Consider the following 9,528-nt stretch of genomic DNA (forward strand, 5'->3'; position numbering starts at 1 on the left):
AGTTAAAACCCTTTTATTTATTTTTTTGTACCTTTATTTTACTAGGCAAGTCAGTTAAGAACAAATTAAGGAAGGCCAGCATCCCGAGAAGGCCAGCATCCCGGAGTCGCCTCTTCACTGTTGAAGTTGAGACTGGTGTTTTGCGGGTACTATTTAATGAAGCTGCCAGTTGAGGACTTGTGAGGCGTCTGTTTATCAAACTAGACACTCTAATGTACTTGTCCTCTAACATGTAAAAAAAAAAAAAAAAAAAAAAAAAAACAGTCTGCAAAAGCTGGAGCTTGACAGTAGAATGGTTCTCCAGGAGGTCCATGGACAGGACCAGAGTCTCAGCCAGCTCATTGTGCTCTAACAGCTGCACCAGGTCTTGCAGACTCTTCAGATGCTCTCCAGCTCCTGTGGTAAATAACAATAACAGCAGCCACCGCAATTCAAACATGATTTGCTAAAAAAGGACAGGTGAATTGGTTTCTGGATGTGTTGTTTTGTTTTCCAGATATGAACTGGAGCCTAATGTTAAAGGRACAGAGGGCACAGCAGATCTGCTTCTGTGTGAATGAGTCACAGAGCTCCATGGCGTCTATACTTCCGTTAGGTCAAGGGTCAATTAGCTGCATTACGTTACGCTAGTGTTTTATTGATAGACTGAAAAACATTCCAAGTACAAACAAATGATTAATACTTTCTAACTATTGCGTTTTCGATGTGTTTTATAAACTGTAACGTCATAGATAATGTTTGTGTCTACTAGCTGTTCAAAGAAGGCTGTGTTGTCCTGAACCTGCTGCCTGCTGTACCTGGTGAAGACCACTGTGTTGTCCTGAACCTGCTGCCTGCTGTACCTGGTGAAGACCACTGCTGCTCCCCTGAGGGCCAGGCACGCAACTGGACCCCTGTCCAGCAGGAGGCGCTGTAGCTACAGGCTCTGGCCTCTCTGGCCACCGTGGCTCCACTGATGCTGYACGACTACATGACCTGTCAGGGAAACACCTGCCCTCTGATGCTGTTGCAGTGGTGTGCCGAGCGAGGTGAGGAGAGGAGACACATCTGGAAGTTGGGATAGAGTCGAGCTGTATTAGTGGTTTGTATGATTTAAGTTGCAGATGGACTACCCCAAATGAATGGCCACCATTTCATTCCTTTTGGTTTATGGTATAAGGGACTAGCTTGGARGTTTTTTTGGCCACTTTTGATGACTGAATTTCATTGAACATCTCCATGGTTACTTGGTTTAATTGATGGGAGATTACATTTTTTTCTGTCGCTTCTGCCAAACATATGCCTACATTGGACAGGGCCATCGTTTCCATGGCACTGGAGGGAGGGCAGTAAGAAGTCTCAGATGTGTTACTGTGTGAGGCTGCTGAGATCCATGGTGTCCCTAGGCAACGAAGCAATCAACCTTTGATCAAGGAGCCATCAGCCAGCTGCTTGAAAATGACAGACTGAACCTCCTCTTTTGGAATATTACAGCTGTGTTGAATATTTATAAACATGTAGAACAACTACAGAATTCAAATCTAAATCCCTTAATACTAAAGTAACACTGTAATAACATATTTTGGATTCCAAATGAAAGCTTCACAAAGTCTCATAAAAGGCAGTTATCTGAAACATCTGTATTGTCCATAATATTGAGCACAACTCTCCCAGGGATTACTATGCAGATGGAGGGGAGTCCTGAGGAGGAGGACGTTATTACTGATCCTGTCATCACTCAGKAAGACCGATCTACACGGAAAGGTATAGATAAAGATTTAAAATAACTAAGATCAGGAACCTTTTTGATTTAATATTGATCTTTTTCTATTTATTGGCTAGATCCCAAGAAGCCTATTCTGTGTTATTACTAAGGGGAGGAGGACTATATATTGGTTAATCAAATCCCATTTCTGCTCAATTTGGCATACCTTCTTAAACAGCCAAAGTTTATACGCTTTCACACATCAAGTCTTCTCTGGAGTTGGGCTCAGGATGGAACAACTGTTGAACATTTGAGCTTGTGGTTGTCTGTGTGTGGTGTGTGGGGGGGGGGGGGGGGGGTGTAGTGAGTGAGTGTATACATCCCACATCAGTTGACTAAAATGTAGAATTCCTACTGCCAGTCCTTGTTATAGGTGACAATCCTTTATAGAAGAGCTTATATTATTACGCAAATGAAAATATGCAAGATTTTTTAAATATATATATTTTTTATATATACACAGAAAAAAATATAAACGCATCATATAAAGTGTTGGTCCCAATTTTCATGAGCTTAAGTAAATTATCCCAGAAATGTTCCATCAACAAAAAAAGCTTATTGCTCAAAAATTTTGTGCACAAATTTGTTTACATCCCTGTTAGTGAGCATTTTTCATTTGCCAAAAATCCATCCACCTGACAGGTGAGGCATATCAAGAAGCTGATTAAACATCATGATCATTACACAGGTGCACCTTGTGCTGGGGACAATCAAAGGACACTCTAAAATGTGCAGTTTTATCAACAACATAATGCCACAGATGTCTCAAGTTTTGAGGGAGCGTGCAATTGGCATGCTGACTGCAGGAATGTCCACCAGAGCTGTTGCCACAGAATTTAATATTCATAAGCCACCTCAAATGTCGTTTTAGAGAATTTGGCAGTACGTCCAACTGGCCTCACAACCGCAGACGTCGTCCTGTGGGCAAGTGGTMTGCTGATGTCAACGTTGTGAACAGAGTGACTTGCCTAGTTAAAAAAWATATATTATAATAATAATATAATATTTTTTTATTTTTAAACAGTGTCCCATGGTGGCGGTGGGGTTATGGTATGAGCAGGCATAAGCTACGGACAATGAACACAATTACATTTTATRGATGGCAATTTGAATGCACAGAAATACTGTGACAAGATCCTGAGGCCCATTGTGAGGCCCATTTTTAAAGGTATCTGTGACCAACAGATGCATATCTGTGTTCCCAGTCATGTGAAATCCATAGATTAGGACATAATGAATTTATTTAAATTGACTGATGTCCTCATATGAACTGTGACTCATSTTGCGTTTATATTTTTGTTCAGTATGTGGGGGATAACAGCTCTGCAGATTTTTCTGTGATGAGACAGAATAATTAGATCACTTGTTTTGGTACTGACTATACAGTGCATTCTGAAAGTATTCAGACCCCTTCACTTTTTCCACATTTTGTTACATTACAGCCTTATTCGAAAATTTATAAAATGTTTTTTTRCCCTCATCAATCTACACACAATAACCCACAATGACAAAGCACAAACAGGATGTTAGAAATTTGTGCAAATMTATAATTTAATAAACCCGGAAATATCACATTTACATAAGTATTCAGACCTTTTACACAGTACTTTGTTGAAGCACCTTTGACAGCGATTACTGCCTCGAGTCTTCTTTGGTATGATGCTACAAGCTTGGCACACCTGTATTTGGAGAGTTTATCCCATTTTTCAATGCAGATCCTCTCAAGCTCTGTCAGGTTGGATGGGGAGTGTTGCTGCACAGCTATTTTCATCTCTCCAGAGATGTTACATCGGTTTCAAGTCCGGGCTCTGGCTGGGCCACTCAAGGGCATTCAGAGACTTGTCCCCAAGCCACTCCTGCATTGTCTTGGCTGTGTGCTTAGGGTCGTTGTGCTGTTGGACGGTGAACCGTCGCCCCAGTCTGAGGTCCCCTGTCTGAGGTCCAATCAAGGATCTCTCTGTACTTTTCTCCGTTCATCTTTCCCTCGATCCTGACTAGTCTCCCAGTCCCTGCCACTGAGAAATATCCCCACAGCATGATGCTGCCACCAACATGCTTCACGGTAGGGATGGTGCCAGGTTTCCTCCAGATGTGATGCTTGGCATTCAGGCCAAAGAGTTCAAACTCGGTTTCGTCAGACCGTCTGGCCTCTTTACCCTAAAGGCCTGATTGGTGGAGTGCTGCAGAGTTGGTTGTCCTTCTGGAAGGTTCTCCCATCTCCACAGAGAAACTCTGGAGCTCTGTCAGAGTGACCATCGGGTTCTTGGTCACTTCCCTGACCAAGGCTCTTCTCCCCCGATTGCTCAGTTTGGCCGGGCAGCCAGKTCTAGGAAGAGTCRTGGTGGTTCCAAACTTCTTCAATTTAAGAATGATGGAGGCCACTGTGTTCTTGGGGACCTTCAATGCTGCAGACATGTTTTGGTACCCTTCCCCAGATCTGTGCCTCGACACAATCCTGTCTCAGAGCTCTACGAACAATTCCTTCGACCTCATGGCTTGGTTTATACTCTGACATGCACTGTCAGCTGTGGGACCTACAGACAGGTGTGTGCCTTTCCAAATCATGTCCAATCAATTGAATTTACCTCAGGTAAATTGGGTATATATTATATACATTATACTGTAGACCCACTGGGTATATACATTATAATGTAGACCCACTCTGTGGGCGTGTGATGACTGTAGAGAGTTCTTCAGCCCACCTGACAGGAGGGCCCCTGGCCAACACAGAGCTGGCCCTGGAGAGGATGCCCATCCAAGGGGAGCCCTGAGGAAACTCCCCCCTACCACTCAGAAGGACCCAGAGTATTTCAACACAGTCTCAGTCAAATAAATACCTCCATGTCYTCTAGCTTTACTCAGTGTTTGTTTACTATTTACTACATGTCTCCATAAACAATGTGCTGTGTTAGCTTGAGAGCAAACATAAAGACAAGAATTCATCAATCCAGGATGAGTAATCAAAATTAGACTAATGTAATTTACTAGGAATCAGGTATTAATGGATGGATTAAAACACACATTTCTTTGCTACATGCAGATTTMAAATGTGTGTTTCTGTCAAATAAAACTGTGCTGTAACGTAATCTTGTTATTGGAATTAATCAATATTTAAATTGTGATGTAACAATAGACTGGATTCACAATAATTTGTGAAGACATCAACTCATTGTGATATAGTGCACAAGGTGTGTCATTTGCAATGTCACGGATGACATTAAACAGATTCCGTTACATTAGACATTAAATGATAAAGATTCTACTTCAGTGTCTTCATTCATAACCTGCTCATTTTCTGTGGTTGTGTTGTGTGCTTACATTTCTGTGTGAATATTTAAGTCATTTCTTATTCAATAGTTTGAAGAATACAAGTCAAATATTTGAGTATAAATTACAGGCTGCCATCCTGTTATTGTTGAACATTATTAGTGGTAAGTCAATGTRCATCATTTTTGTTTAGTTTTTCAGTTACTAACATGACAGACACAGACAGTCTTTATTGTCTGTCAGTTTCTTTTAATTGACTTAATTCTTATATTCTGCAGTCATCATCACTCGGAAATCCAAAAGGAAAGAAAACAGATTCTGTAAATAGCCTGAAGTAAACGGTTTATTCAAGGTTTGTATCTCTCTTTTACTACAAACGTAAAGGACTCTAACTTTGTATTTTTTATGGTTCTGTGGGTCAGTTGGTGTTTACATGTTTCGTGATCGCATACATGATTTTGTGATGCGATTAATCTCCCTCTCCTCTCTCCTCTCTCTCTCATCTCTCTCTCCTCTCTATCCTATCTCTCCTCTCTGTCACTCTCTTTCCTCTCTGTCACTCTCTCTCCTCTCATCTCCTCTATCCTCTCTCTCTCTCTCCTCATATACCTCTCTCTCTCTCTTTCTCTCTCTCTCTCTCTCTCTCTCTCTCTCATATCCTCTCTCCTCTCTCTCTCATTCCTCTCAATCCTCTCCCTCTCCTCTCTCTCATCTTCTCTCATATCCTCTCTCTCCATTTTTAAACTGGATGACTAAAATCATATCTGACAGACAGAGGCATTTATGCAGTAGGCCAGACTAGGTCCATTGAATTTTACTGGATGGGATGGGGCTGGGGTGTACAAAAGACTAGGGACACACTGGAGCTTCCTTTGTAGCCTATCACAGGTTTCCACTGTGTTCAGGGTCAGTATCACAGGTTTCCACTGTGTGTTCAGGGTCAGTATCACAGGTTTCCCACTGTGTGTTCAGGGTCAGTATCCAGGATCAGTATCACAGGTTTCCACTGTGTGTTCAGGGTCAGTATCACAGGTTTCCACTGTGTGTTCAGGGTCAAGTATCACAGGTTTCCACTGTGTTCAGGAGTCAATATCACAGGTTTCCACTGTGTGTTCAGGGTTAGTATCCAGGGTCAGTATCACAGGTTTCCACTGTGTTCAGGGTCAGTACAACACCCAAAAATGAATTACTGTAACACTGTAGGTGTTCATTTTCTGCTGGGTATTATTGCGAAGGAGTTTAGTTCCCTCTTAGCAAAATGTAGTGGTAGGATCCCATTTCTATCCATAGGCAAAGAAATGTATTGCATTAGGCCTACAGTGCTTTCCAGTACCACCTCTCATAATGACTGACATTGTATGGTAGCCATTCACCCATCACAAATAGCCCCCAATTAGGGCTTTCTTTGTTTATCCTGGCCTGCAGGTAGTTACAGTATGAATGTATGGTAGCCATTCACCCATCACAAATAGCCCCCAATTAGGGCTTTCTTTGTTTATCCTGGCCTGCAAGTAGTTACAGTATGAATGTATGGTATGTCCTTTAAGTCTTGGAATATCTTATTTGTCTGGATGTTAATTAACCGTGGAACATCTTTTTTGATTCACTTGTTTAGCCCCGAAGGTTGAGCCAGGGGACTTTGTGTTTGTGCTTTGGGGTAAATATGGGAAGGTGGCTTGCTTATTATTGAGTCTTGATTTTAATAAGTMAATTTTTCATTGTGTTGCTTATGTTTTTTTGCCTCAGTATCTACTGAGAACTGAGGAATTACGATGAGACGATTGTATTTAATAATGGATTCCTCCGCAGGCAGACACTGGGCTAGTCTGAGAACTCACAGCCACAGACATGGTCATCAGACTGGGACGCCTGACCCCTGGATACTTCCGTCTCCTCCAGGTTTGAGTGTTTCTATGGATCATTTTGAACCTTGGTTTATAGGCTTATGCTCTGCACACACTGTTTATCTATAGTTGATTTGGAAAGAAATGTGTTGATATTTTACCATAGGATTCCATTTTACTGTAGGCTKGTTGTGATGTCTAAACTACACAGGATAAAGTAGGCATTCATATTTCATAGTGCACTATTGATTCAGGACTTAAGTGATTATATAATACAACCGTCATGACTGTTTTTCTGACTGAATGAACCAGCTCATATTATTTGAAGCTTCTGCAGAATTGTACGTTTTTAAATAAATTGTAATTTAGTTGCTTGCATGCCCTTCTCGTGGCTGTAAATAAAATAACTATGAACCGAAGAGTTTTTTCCTATCAAGAAACAGAAATGTGTCACAGTGGTCTGATGAGAGGTTTAAATATGAGCTGCCCCTCTGTGACACTGTTTCCTGTCTACAGACTTTGTTCTCCGTTCTCATGCCACTGTGTGTGGAAAGAACACTGTGTTTCCTAAACTCAAATTCCCCCGTTTCCCTCTTAAAATGTTTCTCGTGTGGCAGTGCAGGCCAGCTCATGTTGGGTTGTGTACAGATGATGCCCATGTTGGGTTCTGTACAGATGATGCCCATATTTATTGGCAGATGACACACACTGACCAAACCGTATCTGTCTGTCTGACTGGGTGTCTGACTGTGTGTGTGTCTGTGTGTGCGTCGGTGTGTGTTTCTCCTCACAGAGACAGGTGTCAGGTGAAGTCCAGATGCAGCCGCAGAACGGGTTAATCAACCAGATCGCCATGACGATGGCCACGGTGGGCATCAGTGTGTCCTTCTACAGCGCACGGCAGATGGCGGATCGGGTCCGTCTCAAAGAGACAGCTCCCTGAACAGTCTGAGCCCGAACCAGGGTTGGAGAGTAACTGATTACATGTAATTACATTTTAATCAGTTACATGTAATTACATTTTAATCAGTTACATGTAATTACATTTTAATCAGTTACATGTAATCTGACTACAAATAAACTGTAACGTAATCAGTTACGATACCAGCAAAAATACTGTAATCAGATTACAGATACTTTTGAAATACTACATAGATCATTACTTCTAGGATTACTTTTAATGTATTATGACACCWTTCTGTTTTCTCAATGACATTCAATTCAGCACTGAKAAAAAGGCTCAAGTTTAAGTTTGTTCCACCTGAGCAAGACTGACCACAAGTCAGAGACCACTATGATGACACAACCAAATGTGTTTGATGGATCCTTTTCATCGTCTTCTGTCTCCTAAGAGGAAAGTAATRCAAATGTAACTGAAAGTAATCCGATTACATTACTGAGTGAAGGTGCAAGTAATCAAAATTTCACTGAAAGTAATCCGATTACATTACTGAGTTTGGGTAATCCAAAAGTTAAATTACGGATTATAATTTTGGAGAGGTAACTAGTAACTGTAACGGATTACATTTAGAAAATAACATGGTAACCTACCCAAACCTGCTCCTAACTGGACCAGAGAGAGTAGAGGGGGAGAAAGAGAAGACCAGAGCAAGCTGCTGGGCTGCACTCCATCACCATGCATTGCAGCGGTTGGCACCTTCACTAGACACTAACCCCACACAGCTATGCAACATGGTTCTGTGGTCTGTGTGTTTGTTGAAAGAGGAATGGTATTGTTTTGAGAGTAAAACCATGCKGTCTTTAAAGAACTGCTGGGTTTGAAAGATGTTTGTCTTTGTATTGTGGTGGAGGAGAAAATGGAAATGTGAATTACCGGTAGTAATGCCAAATAGTTACATTTACCGAAATAAATGCTGACTGTATTTATTAATTCACCTGTTTGAAAATATGAGGCGATCTGCATATATCTGCTGCAATCTAAAGCATTCGACATGTATGGCCTAGCGTTCTAGAATGTCTTTTGTACGCTGCATGAAGGGACATCACAAATGCTGGACCCCAGTAAGCATTTTTAATTTAATTTAGGGCTTTATCAGTTAAACATGGACGTCATGATGATTCTGTAGCTCTGTGGTTCTGACAGAATCGGTGGTCTCCTCAGCGTATGCCACTATCAAACTGAACTCTTAATGACATTAATGACATTTATATGTACCTTTTACAAGTTACGATTATGAAAGACCAAATAAAACTCACTGTTAACTCAAAGAAGGTTCAATGATTTATTTTATTGGCAGCGTGAGGCACATAGGAAAATAATTGGATGTGTTGGACTCATCATAGCCACTGATGTATTTCTGTTTAATAACTGTGTGTATATTTTATGTTAGTGATATGTCACCTATCAAGACTTGAATATTGACCCTTTGTCATTCAACTTTTTAGAAACGGTTATGCAACTCCAAACTATCTTTCTAGTTCTATGGTTAACCATGTAGAAGGTACATTAGGTTAGGGATATTGTCACACTGTAGGATGGCTGTGCTGACTGTATGGGGTGATGGATGAGAAAATAACCTAAAGGAGAAAAATGGTTTAACTCTAAAGCTATGACACTTCATGAATGAGAGATCCCATCACAGTGATGGGGCTTGCTGCATGTCCTACAGTGTGCCCCAATACAAGGTTAAAGGTTACACACTTTCTGACTGC

At 41.2% G+C, this 9,528-nt stretch overlaps 1 long non-coding RNA gene across 1 annotated transcript; it reads left to right on the forward strand.

Annotated features, from left to right (window-relative positions):
• The first annotated feature begins 1,357 nt into the window (after positions 1 to 1,357).
• On the forward strand, positions 1,358 to 9,011 carry LOC111955584 (uncharacterized). The gene is made up of 4 exons (XR_002876139.2): positions 1,358 to 1,743; positions 5,290 to 5,363; positions 6,821 to 6,910; positions 7,649 to 9,011. It is a non-coding gene; the product is annotated as an uncharacterized lncRNA (long non-coding RNA).
• Positions 9,012 to 9,528: the final 517 nt, after the last annotated feature.

The sequence above is a fragment of the Salvelinus sp. IW2-2015 genome, linkage group LG31, assembly GCF_002910315.2.
Source record: "Salvelinus sp. IW2-2015 linkage group LG31, ASM291031v2, whole genome shotgun sequence".
Taxonomy (NCBI): Eukaryota; Metazoa; Chordata; class Actinopteri; order Salmoniformes; family Salmonidae; genus Salvelinus; species Salvelinus sp. IW2-2015.